At 31.5% G+C, this 22,329-nt stretch overlaps 1 pseudogene; it reads right to left on the bottom strand.

The window, feature by feature from the left end:
• Nucleotides 1-10,465: 10,465 nt before the first annotated feature.
• Nucleotides 10,466-14,952, bottom strand: LOC101211035 (annotated as a pseudogene).
• Nucleotides 14,953-22,329: the final 7,377 nt, after the last annotated feature.

Below are 22,329 nucleotides of genomic sequence, written 5' to 3'. Positions count from 1 at the left end.
TCTGGCGACTTGTATCCGAGTCCTTTTCTCGACACGGGTATAGAATGTCCTTCCCGTAGAAGCTTCTTTTGAGTTGAGGAGAGCTCAGGTCGGTCATGAATTTTCAAGCTTTTAAACTCGGTGTGAGCTGTGAAGTCATAACCTGCTTTCGCCATCAATTTGTAAGTCTTGGGGTCGAATCCGTCTTTCGTTCGCCTTTGGGGCAAGTTTGCTTCCACTAGATCTACCTTTACCTCCTACTTCGCTATCTTAGTTAGTGGTGTAGTGAAGCTTTCTTTTATGATTTTGATGTCACAAACTTTCAAACCTTTTGGAGACTCCATGAATGGTGATTCGCCTTTCTTGCGCCTTGACAGAGGGACATAGCGCAAAACTGGTGTGTTTGCAGCATTTTCATCCTTCAAGATCATACCCTTTGTGCTGCTAGTGTATGCTTCACCCTTTCCAGAGTTAAAGGTTCTCGCACTTTCATGTGGTTCTGTGGTTGCGAGTGATTTCAGTTGTGAATTATCTTCTCCTTTTGTAAGAGGGGTTTCTGCAGGCAAAACTTCTAAAATATTATTATTCTTTGAATAAAACTTTGCATCTGCGAAGTGAGACTCAGCTTCTGAGAATGGATTAGAGTCGGCTTCAACCTTCTTTACACCGTCCTGATAAAATTTGAAGCACTGATGCAGTGTTGAAGTTACTACTCCGTTTCCATGAATCCAAGGACGCCCTAGTAACAACTTGTAAGTAGTCCTTGAGTCTATGACATGAAACAATGCACTGGCCTTTAGGTCGCCAATTATGAGTTCTAACCGTATCATGCCTATTGCTCTTTGGCTACCTTGGTTAAAACCTTGAATTACTAGCTTGCTATTTGAGAGCTCGTCCATCAAGATGCCTAATTGCCACATAGTCGACTTTGGCATTATGTTGACAGCTGAGCCATTATCAATGAGGATTCGATCGACTCTCTGTTCTCGAACGTATCCAGAAACATACAAAGGTCTATTATGAAGTTTAGATCCCAACAACAAATCCTCATCTGAGAAGTCTATAGACATACAATAAGAACCACTCTCATATGTCATAGTCGGAGTACTCGAACTTGATGCTCTTGAATTTAGCAATGCATCAATAAGGATGGTTTTGGTCTCTTGAGGAAGTGATAATAGATCCTCTACATTAAACCTTGAAAGGTATTTTGATACTCCCTCTCCTTCTAGTGATCTTGGAGGGATTATTTCTTCCTCCGTTGTGTTGATAGCATGACACGCAACGACTTCTGGGTCTTCATCCTGATGATCACAAAGGAAGCTTTTTGGAAGGAAGTCTGCCAAGGTCACTAAGCGTTGAGGTCGAGAGAAATTCATGTCTTCATTATGTACGAGCTTAAGCTTATGAGTCTTCTTCTTTTTCTTATTCTTTTGAGTCTTATTTCCTCTTCTATAGTTTTGGTAAGAGCGAGACTCTCTTTGGGTCGGGATCGACTGTCTTTTCTTTCGGTGGGTCACCACTATCCACCCTTCATCGTCTTCTTCAATTGGTCTTTTTCTCTCCTTGAGGATCCTCGTATGAGATTTCCTGAAAGAATTGGACAACTATAGGCTCAAAGGTCCCGAACTGGACCAAGCTTTTCCTTTGCTCAAAAATCAATCTCGACGAAGAAGCCTCAGACATTATCGTCACTTCAGCGTGGTTTGTTTGAGCTACTTCCTCCAAATCTAGCTCAATCCTTTTCTCACGAGCCAACCTTAAAATTAGCTCCTTTAACACGAAGCATTTCTCTACTGGATGACTGATGACCCGATGATACTTGCAGTAATTGGGATCATCTACCTTTCCTGCTTGCTCAGGTCGTTTACATTCTGGCAGCTGGATCAGCTGCTTCACAACAAGGCATACAGGAAATAAGTTCACACCTAAATGGGATGGACCCTACATTGTTAAAGAAGTTTGTACAAATGACGCATACAAGATTGTTGATCAAGACGGACTACGAATTGGCCCAATCAATGGTAAATTTCTCAAAAAAAATTTATGCTTAATTTTGTTAAAAAATTTGACTCTAGAAGATCCCGAGAGAATTCCTCTATTTATAGAGTTCACTGGTGGGCTTTATGGGTTTGAACCTGGTTGGTCCATGGACTAGACCCATGGGCTCAACCATATGGACTTAGGTTATATTTAGTCTTTGTGCTCAATTTAGCTTATTTTTGGGCTTAATTGAACTTAGTCCAAGTAAATAATATTTAATTGAACTAAAATGATTAACTTAATCCAACCATTAATATGAAAACATGTGGCATTATTAGAATGACCAATTTATTTATTTTTAATTCTTTAATTTGGGGCATATGTCAATTTTAATTAGTCCCAAATTTAATTATTTGTACTTTTCATCATTAACTTAATAAATGATGTGGCAACTTGTGATTGGTCTTAAAATTTCTTATTCAACAACGATGTCCGTTTTTAACTTTTTGACGTAATTATTACGTGCAAATAAATTATTAATTTTTTTAAAAAAATCATATTCAAACTTCAATACACAAATTTTGTATAGTTAATTTACCAAATCTGGTTAGTTTTCTCAAAACAATTTGCCTTAGTTTCTTTAATTACGACGTGAAATTTTCAACTTTTTTTAAAGTAACATATCGTTATGGTTGAATAAATTATTGGTATTTTTCTATTAAACATAAAACAATCTCAGTTTTCTTCTTACCTAAACATTATGTTTTTTTTCTCTTTTTAAATTAGAGGATTGTTGTTCTATGGAGTAACAAAAATGATAAAAAAATTATAATGAATCAATGAAAGATATAAAAATAAGGGGAAAAAAAGTACATTTTGGAAAGTATGAGCATAATTTGGTACAAAATTTAGATTCAAAATTTAATTCAAAAAAATCTTAAATCAAATCTTGTCATTAAATTGATTTCTTTTAAAAAAAATTCTTATATATTCAAAGTTTAAATACTTAAAAAAAAAAGTATATATTTGTTACACATTTTTAGGTTATTTAAGGATTCAAAAGTTATTCAATTTAATATTAAATCGTCTGATTTGATTTTATTTTGATTTTTTATAAATTTAATAAAACTCATCTTTTAGAAATTTATTTAACTTAAATTTATCAAAAATAGTTTAGATAAAATATTTAAAAGATGAAAAAAGAAGAAAAGAAGAAAAATAAATAAAAGACATGAAATAATAAAATTAAAAAAAAGAGTTCAATACGAGGGCTAATTTCGTAAACAAAATAAATTAAAAATAATATTTTGCAACATTATTAAATTAATTAAAAACAAATGACATTTGATAAATGAAAGAGTACATTTTTTTTTTCTAAAAAATGAAATAATAAAAATATGGGGAGTTGAAAATGTAGGATTATGGGAAATTTAAAATGTAGGTTTATGGGGAGTTGAAGAGGAATTAAAAAAGAAGAGAGATGGGGAAGAGGGATTATGATAAACCTAAAACAAGGGTTATGATAACTCTTCTCCAAACAAGGGTTGAGTTATCGTAACCTTAACCCAATAGGGATAACCCTTGGGCCAAACGGTCTCTTATGTTTTAAAGATGAGACTTATATAAAAGTAATGACTTCAATTTAGTTAGAAAAATTGGGTCGTTAGACACTATATGTCAAACCCCATCAAACCTATACCCATTCACACTTGGGTCGAACACAACTAAATTCATTCAGGTTATGATCGTGAACACAAACTCAACAGTCACAACCACTAAGGTGGGCAAACCCATCATGCTCACGAGTTGGAGTAGACAACACTCGCACATTTGATTACCTTGTTGGACACATCTCACTGCGTCAATTCTACTTAGGCGAACTTAACTCAATGCTTAGTGGTCAATGATATGTGCACAGTGAGCTCAGAATTTTGAACTGTATAAGATCCAATGATTTGAAAACTCTTTTCTAAAACAGCTAGAAAACTTTTCAGTATTTCAAAACACATTTTAAAATATTTTGTTCACAAACATTTCAACACATTTATATCAAACATCATTTTAAATCCATTTTGGCTTAAAGAGTCAACTCACCAAATAACTTTACTTTTCTTTTCTTCTATCTCTTCTTCGTCAACTTCAATGAGTTTTTAATTCTATCTCTATTAGCACCTCAAATCTCCTTCGATTCAACCTATACTTCTTAAAAAAGGAAGTCGATTCTTCCTATTTACACTTTTCTCTAAGTTTCATTAGTCATCACTTAGTTCTTAACTTGCTACCACTTTCTATTATAGCTTCAACAGTTCATCAGTTAATCTCCAGCCTTGACGTTATTTATCATTGCCAACTCAACTACGATCATTTCGTCACAACGCTTGTCTGCCATTTACTCTTTCCTTTAGGCGTCCAATCTTACCATAAAAAATCTCACTGCACTCAAGATCTTAACACCTAAATCATGACCACTTCATTTCATCGTCAATTGTTAAAGTGCATTTGAATTATCTTCAAAATGATTTTAAAATTTGAATACTTTCTTTAAAATGATTTTAAAATTTAAACACTTACATGTTTGGTTAGATTTCATTCTAAGTATTTATATATATAATTTTCTCAAAAATTTAGTTCTTAAGGTTTTTTTTTAAAATGGATTATTTTTCAATCTCATTTTTTAAAAACACATTTTGAAAAGTTACCAAACACCTCAACTTTTTTTAAAATTATTTTTTTCATAACACTTTAAAAGGTAATCAAAACACACCCTTAGTCTACGTTCAAAACATCGCTTAGTTTTTACTTACTAAAAAAGATTAAGGATGCGTTTGAATTATTTATGAAAAAAATATTTTTTTAAGAATATATTTCCTTTTAAACACTTACTTGAAAACGAGTTTAAAATTGAGACATTTTAAAATATAGCAAAATAAATTAAAATATTTACAAGCTATAGAAAAATTCTAGATTCTATCAATGATAGAAATCGATAAACTTTTATCAATGTCATTGATAGAAACATATCAGTGTCTATCAATGTCTATTATTGATAGAATCTGAAAATTTTGTTATATATTGTACATATTTTTATCAAATTTGCTATTTTTGACAATTCTCCATTAAAATTTAGGGGCACTTGCAAAAATAGAAAAAAGATTTATGATAATAGAGTTTATGTCACTACATTTTGTAGATTGAAAAAGTAGCAAATTTAAAAGCTGATAGTCGTTTAATAGCCGTCTGATAGCCATCTTGTCACACTCTGTCTCGCAGACCTGCTTGCCTGTGTCACAAGACGTGGTGCGACTTGAGCATCATTGACATGGTTAAACACCAAAGACACTCGTCTTAACTTCCTTAATTTCACTTAATCACCAAACACTTAACAAAAGTACTTTAGGCAATTAAACTTAATGTAGAACAGATACAACAAACTTTAAACTATTATTCCTTAAGGCGTGTAGTACAAGAATACATAGATACAACACTTAACCAAAATACTACAACAACACTTAAACTGAAACGCCTAGCAGCTTCTCCCCTAGCAAGCCCAAACCTCCTCTCCTTTTTTGCCTCAACGCCTAAGCCAAACTTTACTGAAAAACTTATCTTCTTCTCGTGAGACTCTTCTCGCGAACTAAACCAGCAACACTTCAACAATTTTCTTTTCTTCTCCCAAAACAAAAGACCGAGGTCCTCTATTTATATATAAAGCTCTTAAACCAGCTTAGTCATACTTAAACTCTTCCCAGATCGCCAGCTACTGCTTCTTAGTGGAGCACATGGAAACTTAAGATGTGTCTTTAATCATGCTTAGCTTGAACTCCACACTTCGGCCATTAATCACACTTAGAAATTTTTTTCGAATTTTAATTTCCTAACTTCTTCTCGCCAAACTTCATTTTGCGATGAACTTTACTTGCCCTTATCGCATGGTCACACTTGAACTCCAAAAATACTTCCTTGCAAACTCACCAACCTTTCCTCGCATAGAACTCTTACTGTGAACATACACTTAAACTTCAAGTTTTTCTCGTAGATTTCTTCCCCGCGAAGACCAGATCAATCGCCTAATCTGGTTACTTAGTCAAAATTTTTACTTCTTAAGTTAAACAAAGACTTTTTCTCCTCTTAACTTACATTTCTGACACAGGTATTATATGTCTGATATCACTAATAACTTGTCATATTTATCATATTCGTAATATACAAAAAAAGAGGTGACATGGTTATTTTTTCTAAATATTTTTGTCATTTGATGCAATTTTCCTAAAATTTAAATACTTACATGTTTGGTTAGATCTTTTTATAAGTGTTTCTATGTGAATTTTGTTTGTTTGTCATATACAAAAAATGTTTATACTTGAGTCAAATTACCATAAAAGACTACTAAACTCTATGACCTAATTTCATAAAAGGATACATATATTCTGAGTTTTTAGAAAGAAATATATTTTGAAATTAATTGTACGATATCTTGAAACTATTTGTTTTAAAATTTTAAAATTAGTAAACTTAGAACCAAGAGTTTTTTTTTTTTTTTTTTTGTAATAAATTTTTGTTAGAAAATTTTATTTAGAAGTAAAAGTATCTTGATATTTAAATTCATAATTGTAGCAACTATAATTGATCTCCAACAACAAATAATAATAATAATAATAATAAATTTTCTTATATAATATAATATCAACTAGACATGAGAAGTTGTGGAATTCAATCACGTTCTTCATTCATCTCCATTCACGAACTGAACCTCTATGCTCCTCATTGACATCCTTATAATTTATTTCATCATTTGAAGGTAGTAGCATCCCATTGTCGTCATAAGGCTTGACCTCAAAATATGTTTTTGAATGAACCCTTATAAAGTTATGAAGAGCCATTAAAGCAACAACAATTTTTACCTGTTTGTCAAATGAAAAACTATGCATTAGACAATTCTTCATCTATTCTTTCAAACATGACCAAATGTTCTTTCAATTGTGCATCTTAATGAAGAATGTCTATGATTAAATACCTCATTCATGCCTTTTGCTTACCTTCCACGTCGGAAATCAACAAGATGGTATCATTCACCTCTATAAGAACCTAAATATCGACCTTTCATTTGTGGATAATCATAATTTACAAGAGAATATTTTCCTCAAATAATAAAGAAAACACTTCATTGTAAAAATAAATACAAAAAATATAATAAACATTATTGTATTTATTCTTACATACTGAACCTTTAGGTGGGTGTGGAAACCCTAAATATGGTTTCTTAATGCCTCCACAAAAATTTGAGCATCATGAGCAACACCCTCCCATCCAACCCAAAAAAATGTAAAACACATGTTTGTTCGCACGAGATTTTCGGAGAAATTTGATTCGTGGTGTTGAACTTGACTTGATGTTGTATTTTTGTTGGTTTGATGCGATGTGGTTCTATCTCTACAATTTGATACTCTGATTCTCTCTCGACTGAATGCCTACGCTTGATTTGGAGGAAGCGGAGCACATGATATTCTTGAAGTTTCTTGAACATCTACGCTTGATTTAGGGAAGCGGAGCACACGATGTTCTTCAAGCTGGTTGAATGCCTACACTTGATTTGAGAAAGCGGAGTACGTGATGTTCTCGAAGTTGGAGTCTTGAAAGAAAGTTTGTATCTTTAAAGGAGCTGATCTTCGAGGGAAGTTGGAGTCTTGGAAGAAATCTTGTATCTTCAAAGAAGCTTCAATCTTCGAGGATGGTCGACTTCAGAAGTTAGGGAGTAAGTTGGAGTCTTGGAAGAAATCTTGTATCTTCAAAGAAGCTTCAATCTTCGAGGATGGTCGACTTCAGAAGTTAGGGAGTCTTCTAGCTCTTGAGAGAATTCTCTCCAGATCTTATAGTGTAAAAAATTTTCAACCTCTACAAATGAGGAGAATTCCTCTATTTATAGAGTTCACTGGTGGGCTTTATGGGCTTGAACCTGGTTGGTCTATGGACCAGACCCATAGGCTTAACCATATGGATTTAGGTTATAAGTAGTCTTTGGGCTCAATTAAGTTTATTTTTTGACTTAATTGAACTTAGTCCAAGTAAACAATATTTAATTGAACCAAAATGATTAACTTAATCCAACGATCAAGATGAAAACATGTGACATTATTAGAATGATCAATTTATGTTTTTCAATTCTTTAATTTGGGGCACATGTCAATTTTAATTAGTCCCAAATTTAATTATTTGTATTTTTCATAATTAACTTAATAAATGATGTGGCAAATTGTGTTTGGTCTCAAAATTTCTTATTCAACAATGTTAAAATCACAAACTGCTATAATATTTTGGTTGTAATATTTTTTCGACCAATGTACGATATATGCTTTTCTTTAAGTGCTACAACTTGTATGGGAGTACAATCAATTGCATAAATACAATATTTTAAATACAACAAATATTGAATGTGTTGTTTATTCTTATCAGAAGTAGTTTTGAATTGTGCATCTATAGGCTTTAATTACATCTAACACTGAGTACTAAAGACTTTCTTGAACCATTCTATTTGAGAAACTATGACCCAGTGTAATAAAAAATATTGCAAGAGTCTCCTCCAAAGACATACGTTTGGTCTTACTAAAGTTATATTGTTGTTCAAGTACTACTAACAATTTCTGAAATATATGTTTTTCCATTCTAAATTGTTGGTGACATCTATCCTCATGATCACCCTTCAAGATCTCCACTACAAATTTGTAACAAATGTGAAAGATGTCATACAAGCTCTTTGCAAACATGCATCACAAAATGATGCATTACAGGACCACATCCCAATTTTACTAATGGATCGATTTCATATTCGACATCACTTTTATTAAAATAATCATTGCTATCGTAATAACGAAATGACATCTGAAATAATCAAATGACATATGAAAAACATAAACGAAGTCGAAAAACCAAATTTAACAAATTAGATTTGCTGACGTTTTTTTTATTTTTTGTTAACAAAAGTACACAATCACAAAGACTGAAATTCTTGCAACAAATTGCTCCTAACGTGTTTAAATAGCAATCATTTTTTATATCCCTATTAGCCACACAATTTAACCCAAAAGAAGAAAAATACTTGAGAGATTAAAAAAAGTTTGATGCATAAAAGATAAAATAGAAAATTGACAAAAAGATTAATAGTGTATAGTTAAGTTTCTATTCCAATATGTAAAATACAAAACAACAACTGTAGTAATTTGAGGAGAAGTGGGAATAAATTGAGTATTAGTTGAGCATGACTTTGTGTACGATAGACGGAACAAACTCAAATGACTCAAAGATAGAAACGTAACAAACTTCCAAATCAAATCACAACAAATTTGTATTGAAAACTGAGATCCAGGAAGAACTAAATCACAAAGAACTTCTGGGTTGGAGAACTGACGAACTTCTAGGCTAGAAACAGAAACCTACATAAGGGTCACCTACAAACTTATGAGCTAAAATAGGGATCTTCATAAAGATCTGAAACGCACAAAAAAAAACTAAACACAAAGAATTTCCAAGCTGGAGATAGTATCTGGGAAGAACCAAAAATCTGGAGAATTTGATCCGGACAGGAGACATAACCTATCAACTTGATTTGAAAATGGATCAAATACGTAAAACCTGACATAAACAATTGAGATAAACAAAAATTTCATCTTTTTTTTTCTCTCCTTCTTTCATCTATTCCAATAATTATGTCGGCCATATGTCTCTTTTTCATTTTTTCTTCTTTTAATCATATCTTTTTTTACACGACCCAATACCCAAACACTCAATTTGAGAGATAAAAAAAAGGGGAAAGAGTCAAAGACCCATAAGACGGCGAAACACCCAAATGTGGGAAATAAGAGATGTGGAATATCGGTGGCACATGGTGACTTTACATAGAGTGTATGGCTAAGGGCGATGAAGAGGGTGATCTGGATGTTGAAGTCTCGAGTCACTGAGGGCGCAGCTGAAACAAAGAAACGGGCAACAGCGGCATAAGCGACGAGTCTAGGAGTGGTTAGGTGTTTAACGACGGTAGAGGACAAAGTTGAAGCGGTAATGGTGACAAGAAGGAGTAGATCTGAGCAGAGATTGACAGATATAAATTTTGGAGTGTGGATCCTGACTTATCTAGTGGAGGAGATGGTGGAAGTGGCAGATCTAACGGTGAGCACACACGGATCCAAAAAGAATTTAATGAGAGGGTCAGATTTGAGAGATCAAAACTACCCTTGGTTTCTATGGATGTCTAGTCAGTTTAACGAAAGCAGAGATCGAAATTGGTAGTTGAGGAAGACTAGAAATCAATCTCAGCTGATACCATGTTGATTAATTGATATTGTTGTGTATTTTACATAGCAGAGATCGAAATTGGTAGTAGAGGAATACTAGAAATTAATCTCAGCTGATACCATGTTGATTAACTGATATTGTTGTGTATTTTACATAGAGGAATAGAAGCTCAAAAATACCAACACATAAGAAAAGACGAAACAAGCATTGGAGTAAATTGAGGAGTAAGGAGCACTACTTTGCCTTTTTTGTTCAAAATAACCAAATTACATAACATAACCATTTTATTAATCCACACACCATTTCACGCCACATGGACTAGAATTCGTAAATAAGCACTGAAGGGCCATTTTAGTTCATATAGAATAGCTAGAACAACTTTGGACATGCATTAGATATGATTACAACCATATCATGTTTTTTTTTTTAACAAGATCACACCTTACAATAATTAATACATATTTTTGTTCATTTTATTTTGATCAGAGAAATAATTAAGTTGGTAAGCTGAAGCCTCTCTTTTGATCTCTTCTGGACGATAATCTTTTTATATCTACGAAATAGTTCATCAATAATGGCTTCTCCAAAATGAAAAATTAGAAGTGATTCAATCACGGATCGAACACATTTTGTAAAATCATGACTTGTTTCTGCATCATCACAAAGGCCCCAATCAACTCTTGAAACTTGAAGATGACTAATACCAAACCTTCCTTCCTCTAACACTTCCACTTCTACTTCTTCGGAGACGGCATATAATTTGGTATATTGAACAAGTTCACTTTTTCCTCCTCCACAAGTCCCTATTATAACGTGAATTCATACATAAATATAAAAATATGTATAAATTTTCAAAAGTTGCAATATCACATCTCAAAATTGCTCCGAGAGATAGAAAATTCTCAAGATTTCATATAAAAATCTTCAAACTTTAGAATAGCATGACAATGTCTTGTAACAAAAATTTGAATCATCATATCGTTTTAAAAATCATCGTTGCATAGTGTTTCAACATATCATTATAGAAGATTTCAACAAAGTAAATGATAAAAGATAACTTTTGAAGATTTTAAAACTTTATTCAAGTAAAGCGTAAGCAACTTAAACTTTATATATATATATAGAACATCTCAGTTTACCTTTTGTACTTGTTTTTCCTGAACTTTAACTTTATCAAGGTAGCAAAACATTGAAAATTTATTTGTATTAGTAATTGGTTTAATTGATTAAATTAAAAATTAGTGCTTGTTTTGAAAAAAAAAAAAACATGTATTTGGTAACCGCTTAAAATGAATTTTGAATAAACAACTTTATAAAATTAGTGGTTTTATAATAAAAACATAAAACCAACTTCAGCGGTTAACCACTCTTAATTTGCATGAAAAACTTCTAGTACTACTTTTGGTAATCACCATCTCTCACTACCTTCAATGACTTCTCATTGCCAACCTTTAGTCACTATCTTTCAAGGACCATTTTCCTGCAATTGTTATCGACCAATAACTTCCGATAATCGTTTTTTGTGCATGTTGTCAGTTTAATTACTTCTTGACGACTTTGGTCAACCTTCAACCACTGCTATTCCAGTGATTGACGACTAATGTCTCCAACAACTCCCTAACGCCCAACCATTTTTCTTGCAAACGTTGCTGGTAACCTCTCCCGATTGCTCTTTTGGAACTATTGTTGGTCAATTTTTTACGATCATTTTTTTTTTTTGTGATTGTCACCTGCGAATTTCTATTGACCGTTTGTTGCCAACCTCTAATCATCGTTTTTGTCAACCACCACCAGCCAACATCCTGCTACCTCTTTCCGTCAACCATCACCCGCCAACTTTCAATGATCGTTTTTCAGTGAATGCCATTGTTGGCAAACCTCGGATCATTGTTTTCAAGTGACAGCTGCTAGCCAGCTAGCCAGCTTTCCATTTTTCATTTTTTAACGATTGCCACCAACCACCACCAATATTTTTGTCATTTAGTCATTATTACGAAAAGATAACAGTGAACCCATTATGAAAAATATATACACACACCCCCCACATCGATTAAATTAGAAAAAAGAATTCAACTTTAAATATTGAAAGATCTCTTGTAGATACTTCTTTAGAATTGTTATCGAGTGGTGTTGGCTCATCTTTTTTCTTTAGGTCTTTTGTCGAGCTCTTGTCTTTATTCTTGTCAAGAGTTTTTTTTTTTCATCCAAGCTTTTTCCCTTTTTCTTTTTCTTTTTCTATCGAGAATATTGTTTTCCTTCGTGTTGCAGATTTTGAGCAGAAGTTTTTCATTTTATGTCTGCCCACAAAAATATTTTACCTTGTGAATTTTATCTCTGAGAGAATTAGTTTGCTGGTATTGTTGCACTCTTTTCTTACGAATTGTTGTTTGGGTGTTCTGCTCATTTGTCTGTTAGCATAAAAGTTAACGAACTATAATACACTATGTTGAATGATATAGTGGTGTGTAGAAGGAAAACTATATCTTAAGAAACTCTAAGCATTGTTTGAGAATGTTTCAACATAAAGCAGGGAGAGAACTGTGGTTTACTTTCTTCAAAGTCCCAAATTTAAGAGAAGTCTAAACGTGAAGTTCATCAAGATCAAATGAGTTTCATGTCAAAGGAAAGCCAAAACTCATCATTGGTGGAGTTTCTTTACACTAGACATATTTGCCTTCTAAACCTAGGTGTAACTACCCCAACTAGATCATCAATCTCTATATGTTCTTTCTACAACTATATTTCTTTTTAACTATTTATCTTATATTTCTTTTTAACTATTTATCTCAGATTTTGTTTAACTTGTGAATCTATTTGTCAGAAATTATTTGATATATACATTAATATAATGAACTTAGGGTAAAAAGAAAAAAAAAAAAGTACACTTTAAGAATTTATAAATTATTTTAAATGACAAAACTGGTGAAAATATTTTTAAATATAGCAAAGCAAAAATATGGTTGTTTAAGATAATAGATGTATGATAGACTACGTTAGTTATTAAAACTACGCCTTCTCTTTTTACCACTAAGTTAACTTATGATAGTTATAATGTAGTATATCAATTATAGATAGTAGTCTAAAAAGTCTATCAAGCACCATTATTTGCTATATTTGAGTTAAACTTAGTGTATTTGAAAACAAAGATTCTTTAATAATTTAATTACCTCGGCCACCATGGTATTTAGAGCTAAAGATAAAAACTCCCAAAAAGAAGTACATTCTTTGCTCCATGGTTCTTCACTTGTTCTTCCTAACATTGTGAGAATCATATGTCCACCAATTACTAGTTCTTCAGCACGACACTTTAAGAACATTGAAAAATCCATTTGGAATTGTTTGTAATAAGCTTCAACCACACTCTTTGGACTTGTACTGCTCATGAATATCTTCCCTTTGTTTTTGTTACCTATACCTTCAGGGACCTGTATATAAAATTCTTAAATCAATTTTACATAGACTTTCACACCTACATAAAACTGCAAAACTAATTCCAAACATTTTAATTCAAGTATTATTTTGTGGCCATCTCTAATAATTGGTCAACACTTCTTTCCACCCCCAAAATCAAATTAATCATTTTTAGAATGTATTTGGTTTGATTTTTATGAAGTATTTAATTTTGTAAAATTTAAGCATTGATGGACTGTGATATATTTCTATCAATCATATGGATAGTCGGTGATAAAAATCTATCTGTTAACTATTATTGATAGAATCCTAAATTTTACTATATGTTAGTAAATATTTTAGTTTATTTTGATATTTTTAAAAGGATTCGTTACAGAGTACATTTAAACATGTTTTTACAATTAGAATCCAATTTTTCAAATTTTCAATCCCCTCCCCCCCCTACACACACAAAAGTTATGAGCAAAAACGAACCCGTGATGTATCATGATAAATTATTTTCCAATCACTAGTAGTGGAAGTTGGGGTGAAGGCCTTAAGTGGGTTTAGTTTATAAAAAAGCAGTGTTAATGAGTGGAGAGAAGAAAGAAGAGACAACGTGAAAGAAACAAAGACTAACCTGAGAGAGCCAATGGAGGGTGTAAGTGGAATGAAAGAAATGGACAGAATTGGTTGGAAAAAGCCTCAAATAGAAAGAACCAGGCACCCCATTAAAAAAACATGGACCAAAATCAGAATCATGACCTCCAATTTTGGTTTTCAACTCTTGCAAGAAACTTGGTAAGAATCTAAATATAGTATTGAAGTCATTTCCGTGTAGATCATTCAGCAAAATTTGATACTCCAAAGTCTTTTTCTGAAGCCTTTTACGAATCTCCTCCACTTGCTCCACTAACTTGGAAGCAATCAACAGAGCGTTTGGGCCACAAGAACAGCCCAACTCCGCCATGGTGAAAGTGGTGATTGGAAAATTACTTTGATGACAAAATTTGGAAATGGCTTCCTTTGCTATTAGCCATGTTGAAGACAACACGTTTCTCTGTTCCAAACCAAAAGTCTTAGTTACATGAGACAAATTCAGAAGAGTTATAAAATGTTCTATTGTGTATTATTTCAAAATCTTGAGTACTACCTGAAGTAAGGAGTTGTTGGCATAACTCATGTCTCCCTCTCCTCCATTCACATGCAACATTTTCATACACTAATTATATGACTCTTTCTGGTTTTAATTGTGGAAAACCAAGAGAGACTCATTTCCATTTATAAACCATTTTGCTTTATTGTTTATCTTTTTTTTTTTTTTTTTAATGTTGGCCCTCTAAGTTGTTTATAAATTAATTGATTCTTTTGTTGGTTGCATCTCTCCCCATACCCATATTATTATATTATTGTATTATATGTTATATTAATAGTGACAAAACAATAATGAATACATCAAACTTTGAGCTATTTTTTAGGGCAGACCAAAATCTGAAACTCAATAGTCCAAAGGTTTACTTTCATTTTAGCTATTTTTTCTTTACAATTTCTCCAGTATTATAAGCACTCATTCATTCCCTTTCACCTTTGTGTTTTAACCAAACAACTCTCTCTCTCTTTCTTTACATTATTATTGTTTTCCTTCCCTAATCTTATTAATTATCCTAATTAACCTTATCTTGGACGACCATCACATTTGTATCAACAAGTTTCTATTTGTTGCATAATTTGAATTCTTCAACTTTTCATTTGAATTAGTCTACATACAATACATATACGATTTTTATATATTGTTTTGACAACGAATCTAAGTCAATTAACCGATACATTTACAAAAGTTACAAAACTCTAAATATTAAAGGATGTGAATTGAAAATTTGTACGAACTCTTGTTATATTAAAGTTTAACCCTAACACCTTCCATTTAACCATAATATAATCAAACACTTTACAAGTGGTTTTAGATACTTTTTCCCCAAGCCACCGGTGAATAAAAATGCATGTAGGAAAGATATTTGACAGATGGTTTTTATAAAAGTTTGCAAAAATAAACTTAATTTTGGGTGATAGTTGCAATTGCCTAATTATATAAATTATATTGATTTTATGATTCAATATTTGTTATTTATAGGTTTAATTTTTACAATTATGATAAATTTGAGGATCCAATTTTAATCGTTTTTAGAAATTTAGAGGTCCAATCGTTATAATTTTTAAAATATAAAAGATGTTGAGTATAAAAAATGAAAGAGAATAAAATTTGAAGTCAATAAAGGTTAAAAGGCAATTCAACTATTATTTTAATGGATTTTAAAATTTGCATGCACCTTGTTGAAGCTATGATAATTGAAGTTGAGATTTGAACTCGATAATTAGCTAAACTTTTATTGGCCATTTAAAGTTATATTTATATGATTAAACATTAATTTTATTTTAAATGACAAAATATTCGAAAAATGTTTAAAGAGATAGCAAAATACTAATAAACTATGTAATCTTGTGCTGTAAATACGTTTAAATCTAAAAGGGAAGAAAATTGACATTCTTTTATAAAAGGTTACAAGAAATCTAAAATAAAATAGGCTGTAAACTTCTTATCTTTTACGTTCAATCTCTATTAGATTCCCTCACCAAAATTAACAAAATAAATAAACTAAAATAATAATAATAAAGTAGTAGAGTTTTCATAATTATTACTAATTTTAAAACAAAAACAACAATTTGTTTAATTTAATTTAATTTATTTCTACTCATTTTAAGAAAAAAAAAAACTAAAATATTTTAAACTCATTTCTACTCATTTTAGAGAGAAAAATTAATTTATTTTAAATAAAACATTTTTTTAACTTATTTATATTTATTTTAGGAAAAAGAAATCATTTTATTTTTTTTACAAAATCTCATACTATCTCATTTATTATGTTTTACACTAAATTTATTTTGACAATATTACAACATTATTTTACATTATTTTATTAATTTTTTTTCTTTACATTTTATTCTTTGAATTAGAAATATATGCAAGTCCATTATTTCTAAATTCTTGAGGTGAGGGGATTGGTTTATTAAGAGTCCAAGATCGATCCCCAATATATTTTTTAAAAAATAAAATAGTATGTTATTTGTTTAATTTTTCGTGTGATATATTTATATATTGTGTATTATTTTCTATTCGACCTAATTTTGAAATCTTTCTTAAATTTTCTTTTTTAACCATTTATAATTTTTTTAAAAAAAACTATATTCTTTTTAATGTTTTTTAAGTTTAAAATATAAATCTATATTTCATAAGGTTTCCTAATCTCTTTGTTATGTCGTTTTAAAACATCAAGTGATACCTACACACATTTTGAACACCTTTTAGGTTTGTTTGAGACTAAGTTTGTTGCACTTGTACACTTGGTTGCCACTTTGGGTCATGAGGTGCTTTTTTCTCACATTTTAAACTTTTTGTAAGGTAATGAGTTACGAACAAACACTTAATTAAGCTTCGTTAAGTCATTTTCAAAGTTCAAATGGTACTTACACATGATTTCGACACTTTTTAGGTTGGTTTGAGACTAAGTTTGTTGCACTTACATACTTTGTTGCAATTTTGGATCTTGAAGTGTGTTTTTCACACCTTTTAAATTTTTTGATAATTTATGAGTTACGAACTTATACTTAAGCAACTTTAGGATGTTCTGAAAGTTCAAGTGATACTTAAACATGTTTTGAACACTTTTTAGGTTTTGTTTGAGACTAAGTTTGTTGCATTTACACACTTGGTTGCCAATTTGGGTCATGAAGTACTTTTTCACACTTTTTTTTTAACTTTTTGGTAGGTTATGAGATACAAACATACACTTATACTTTGATAGGTCTGTTTCAAAGTTCAAATGACACTTAGACACGGTTTCAACAATTTTTGGATTGGTTTGAGACTAAGTTTGTCGTAGTTACATACTTTGTTGCCATTTTGGGTCTTGAAGTGCTTTTTTCACACTTTTTAATCTTTTTGGTAGATAATGAGTTGCGAACTTACACTTAAGTATTGTTAGATCGTTTTAAACATTTTATAGATTTGATTTGAAACTAATTTTTTTGTTTTTGCCCTTACACACTTGGTTGACATGTTGAGTCATGAACTACTATTTTTACACTTTTGAAAATTTTGGTATGTTGTGAATCACAACTTATACTTGAGCATTGTTTGATCGTTTTGAACAGGTTTTTGATTTGTTTGAAACTATGTTTGCCACACTTACATACTTGGTTGGTAGTACTAGTTTTGAAGTGCTTTTTAACACACTTTTTAAAACTCTTTGGAAGGTTATAAGTTACGAACTCTTTGAGTAGTATATCTTGAAGATGCAGTTAGTAGAGTTTTCAGTCCCGGTCATGGCTATGTACAAAGATTAGGATTGGTATGGCTAGATCAAATATGTCTACATCAATTCAAAAAGATAAAATCATTGCATCTTTTGAAAGAAAATGTAACAACCTAACGTCAAATGTAGATGAACTGAAAAGTGTGGTAGCTTCCTTACTAAAGAACAAGGTGAATTTTTCCCAACACTCTTAAAAGTTCTTAAACTGTGTTTTATAACACATTTTGACATTGTTGTTTGTATCGGAAAAATAAGTTAACAAAATTCGAATAATTCTATTAGAATGCCAACATCGACATATATTCCTACCCCTACTCAAATCCTAAATTCCTCACAGGTAAATTCATTTGTAACTTTTTTGTTCCTTTATTATTTTAAATTATTATTGTTTGAGATTTGTCTAACCATATTATTGTTGAAAAAGAGTGTTACTACCAACACTCCCATAAGTGTTTGCTGCTAGATAATTGGGTTGGTTCAGGAGAAGTCATTGCTAAAGGTAGATGATCTTCCAATTATCCATCAATTCTTGTCCACCATGTACCACTTGGCCTGAACGTAGTTCGTGTGTGGGTTATTGATACAGTGAAAATACCAAATTTCTTCTTATGGAGGCCTACCTCTAACATTATTGTTATTGACGATGATGTGGGCACTACTGTAGTATGGCCAATGGATAAAGTCAAACTAGGTAAGAAATTTTATTTACTATGTCAGATAGGTATTTGTTTAGTTCATTAACTAATTTATTGTTAGAGTTAGATAATGATATTTCGTTTTAATTTTTTTAATGTATTTATGTACGTGGGATAACTTTAATATTGCTACAATTTAAACATTTTTTTATCCTATCAAATATTTTAGATTATATAAATACATTCACTTTATTTGAATTAAGAATTTACAATTTGTTCTAATAGTTAAGGACTTTGTTGGAACGTAGTGTTGGTGATTATTTCAAATCTTTGGAATGAATATAATGCTTTCTTTTTATGTTATAAATTTGAATATTTTGGTTATAATTATGATGGTAGATTTAGATGAATGTGAATTACACCTTTCTAATATGACAAATTACAACTTGATATGTAAATATATATATGATTATAATTTGATTTTACAATAATATATAATATATTTGTCAAACAAATTGTAAAACAAAAAGAATCTGTTATTGGATAGGTGTTATTAGATCAACTATAGTTATGTTTTTATTATTACAAAAAAGGCTATAGAATATCCATCAACATTAAAATTCATGCGTAAAAATGGGTATTTACACCTTTTATTCCATTGCTATGAATAATGCTAATAAAAATAAGAGACTTTCAAAACATATCTAAAATCACTATATAGTCTTTTATAACATTTTTTTTATTACTATAAAAACTTTTTAACGCACTTTTTCAATATCATGAAACGTTTCCATAACAGTGAATTAAAGCTATAATATATCTACTTTTTATATTGTTATTAATAGTTCTACAAAAACCATTATAAAATGTCAAGAACTTTATGCTATGACAACACTCATAGAAGGCTACAAAAAAAAAATCATTTATAGCAATTTTTCAATGTTATTAAAATAGCTATAGAAATGTTTTGATAACGCTTTTCAAACGCAATAAAAAAAACGCTACAAAAAGTCTTTTACAGCATTTTTCTAATGCTATTTAAAAAGCTATTGAAACATTTTTATAGCACCTTTCCAACGCAATAAAAAAAAGTTATCACCTTTTCAATAGCGTTTTTTTTTTTTACATTATAAAAAGCCTTTAGTGATATATGTGCTATCATTGGAGACATTTTATAGCGTTTTGTATAGCGTTCTAGAAACACTATGGAAAGTCATAGACTTTCAATAACATGGGCTATGACAACATTTTGAAAACGCTATCGAAAAACAACGATAGTGTTTTTTTTATGCTCTAGTAACATATATTTCTTGTAGTGCATAATTTGTCCATAAATTGTGACTTGCATTTAATGAGAAGAGATTAAGGATTGAGCAGCGAGCAAGAAGGCATCGAGGATCGAGTAACTTAAAATATATTCAATTTTCAATTAATTGATGAAGCAAGGAGGAAGGAAATGTGCATCGTGTATCGAGTAGTGTGTAGACATGTATCTAGTGATGAGTGGCCCTTGTATGTGTATAAGACCCTTTTCTTTTTATTTGAGTATAGAAAATAAAATTCAGCTAAGTATTCAAGAAGTTGACGTTTGAATAAATCCACATAATGGATTAGGCGATCAAATCTTTTATGGTTAAGTATAAATTTCGCGATTAAGAAGTTAATTCACAAGGAAGTTTTGAGAAAAGAAGGATTTGCAATAGAATCTATAAGTCTAAATGCTCTAAAAAGAAATAAGTTGTGAAGTCTTGACTAAAAAAACTAGGCGTTTAGGTAGTCTCCGGGATAAGAACCAAGGGTTGCACGTCTGCGAGGAAGCCTTGATGTTTAAGTTCGGAATAAGTGTTGTAACCAAGTAAAAGTTGGTTAGTTCGCAAGGAAGGTTTCTTGTAATAAAAATGTAACCACGCGATAAGGTTATTCGCGAGAAGTGTTAAGTGGTTAAAGTTATTCGACATGGGTTAATGTGTAAGATTAAGAAGTTAAAGCATGACTGGGTTAAGTATTAAATTTACACGTGTAAAGTTTTAAGCATGAGTCAATTATTTTAGCGACCAAACTTTTCTAAGTCGAAGTCATTATTTTAGCACGAAACAATTTGTTTGACACAAGATATAGTAAACTTTAGTTAAAAAAAAATAAGAAAATCAAAGAAAACTTTAATCGGGCCCTATTTCAAACAAATAAAATTCTAAAGTACTGTTTACCAAAATAACTATTCATAAACTCAGTTCAATCACAAAAAAGAATTTAAAACCATCAACGGAAGCAATTTAAAAGACATTTCCCCTATGGCATTCACGGCTCCTTCTTGTCCCTCGTCGGACTACCCCTCAAGTTACCTTTACTTGAAAAGTTAAACATAAAAGGGTGAGTAATAACATATCGAGTAAGAGACTCACTACTGGTCCCGTTAGGGGAAAAATAAAAATGTTAACTTCCTATTGGAGGTACCCTGCACTTTAATAGTCTTGTGATCTCGTAGGATACACATAATCAGTCTAACACCTCAAAGGACGCACATATCAATCTAGTGTTCTGCAGAAAACACATATCAGTCTAATGCTCCCGAAGGATACACAACAGGTGGTGATCCCGTGGGACATCTGCAAGGCACACTACCCAATAGAGAAAGCTAACAGTTTTCCCCTCAGTTCATTCTAAACATCTTATCAGTCCATTCTTAATACAGTCCAACTACCTCATCATAATATAATTTCAGTTGAGAGACTAACAGTCAACCTACTCAATTCTATCACAGTATCAGTCGGTAACATAACAACTCCTCAAACAATCGAGCTATATATTTATAACACCCCTCAGTTCACAAATACATGTCCATACTTTAGTATATTATTCACCGAATCTAAACGATAGTCATCAAATTCAAATCCAACCATACCCTACATTTTTCGTCATATCAACATCTATATGTATATATATATATATATATGTATATGTTTCAGTCAACAAAAATATACATTCATCATCACATCTACATCATTATAAAAAAAAAAAAACATATTTGACACCCATACTCAGTTTCAGTGATATCCATACAGTCATCATATTTCAAATCTATAGTAGAGTCCAATAGTAGAAATCCCTTACCAAAAATTTTTATGCAAGCCCTTTGGTCGAACTAACTCCAACAACCAGAACCTAAACAACATTAAACAGAAATCAATATCTTCCAATTAATTTCATCTATCTAATTCACCCAAATGTGAATTTGGCACTTACCCCAACAAATGGAGAGACGAACCCAACCCAACCTATTTAACAAATCAATCGGCATTACACTCAACAAATATATTTTTTTTTTCACAAAGCAAAAACATAAAGCCCACAAGGCAAAAGTCAGCAGCGGCGTACGAAGGTAAAGCGAACAAGAATGTGAAATCGATTTGGGCGTGGGTTGAATTTGGGAATCGCGGTTAGAATGAAAAACACGCGTGGTTGGAAGGTGGAGGGCCACACGGCTTGGATCTGGAGCCTTAGGCTTGGGTCTGACGTGCGTTCGTCACAATGAAGCGACGGTGATTGTTCCACAATCAACGGAATGAGGGATGCGACAGTTGTGACTCATGAAAAGAGATCGGACGGAGCGTCAGCGAACTCGACGACTCAAAAGGGAGACATGGACGGACGTGGTGTTAAAGTCTTAATAAAATTTAAAAAGTAGA

Source organism: Cucumis sativus, chromosome 5 (genome assembly GCF_000004075.3).
Source record: "Cucumis sativus cultivar 9930 chromosome 5, Cucumber_9930_V3, whole genome shotgun sequence".
Lineage (NCBI taxonomy): Eukaryota > Viridiplantae > Streptophyta > Magnoliopsida > Cucurbitales > Cucurbitaceae > Cucumis > Cucumis sativus.
This window is presented reverse-complemented; position numbering and strand designations above follow the sequence as displayed.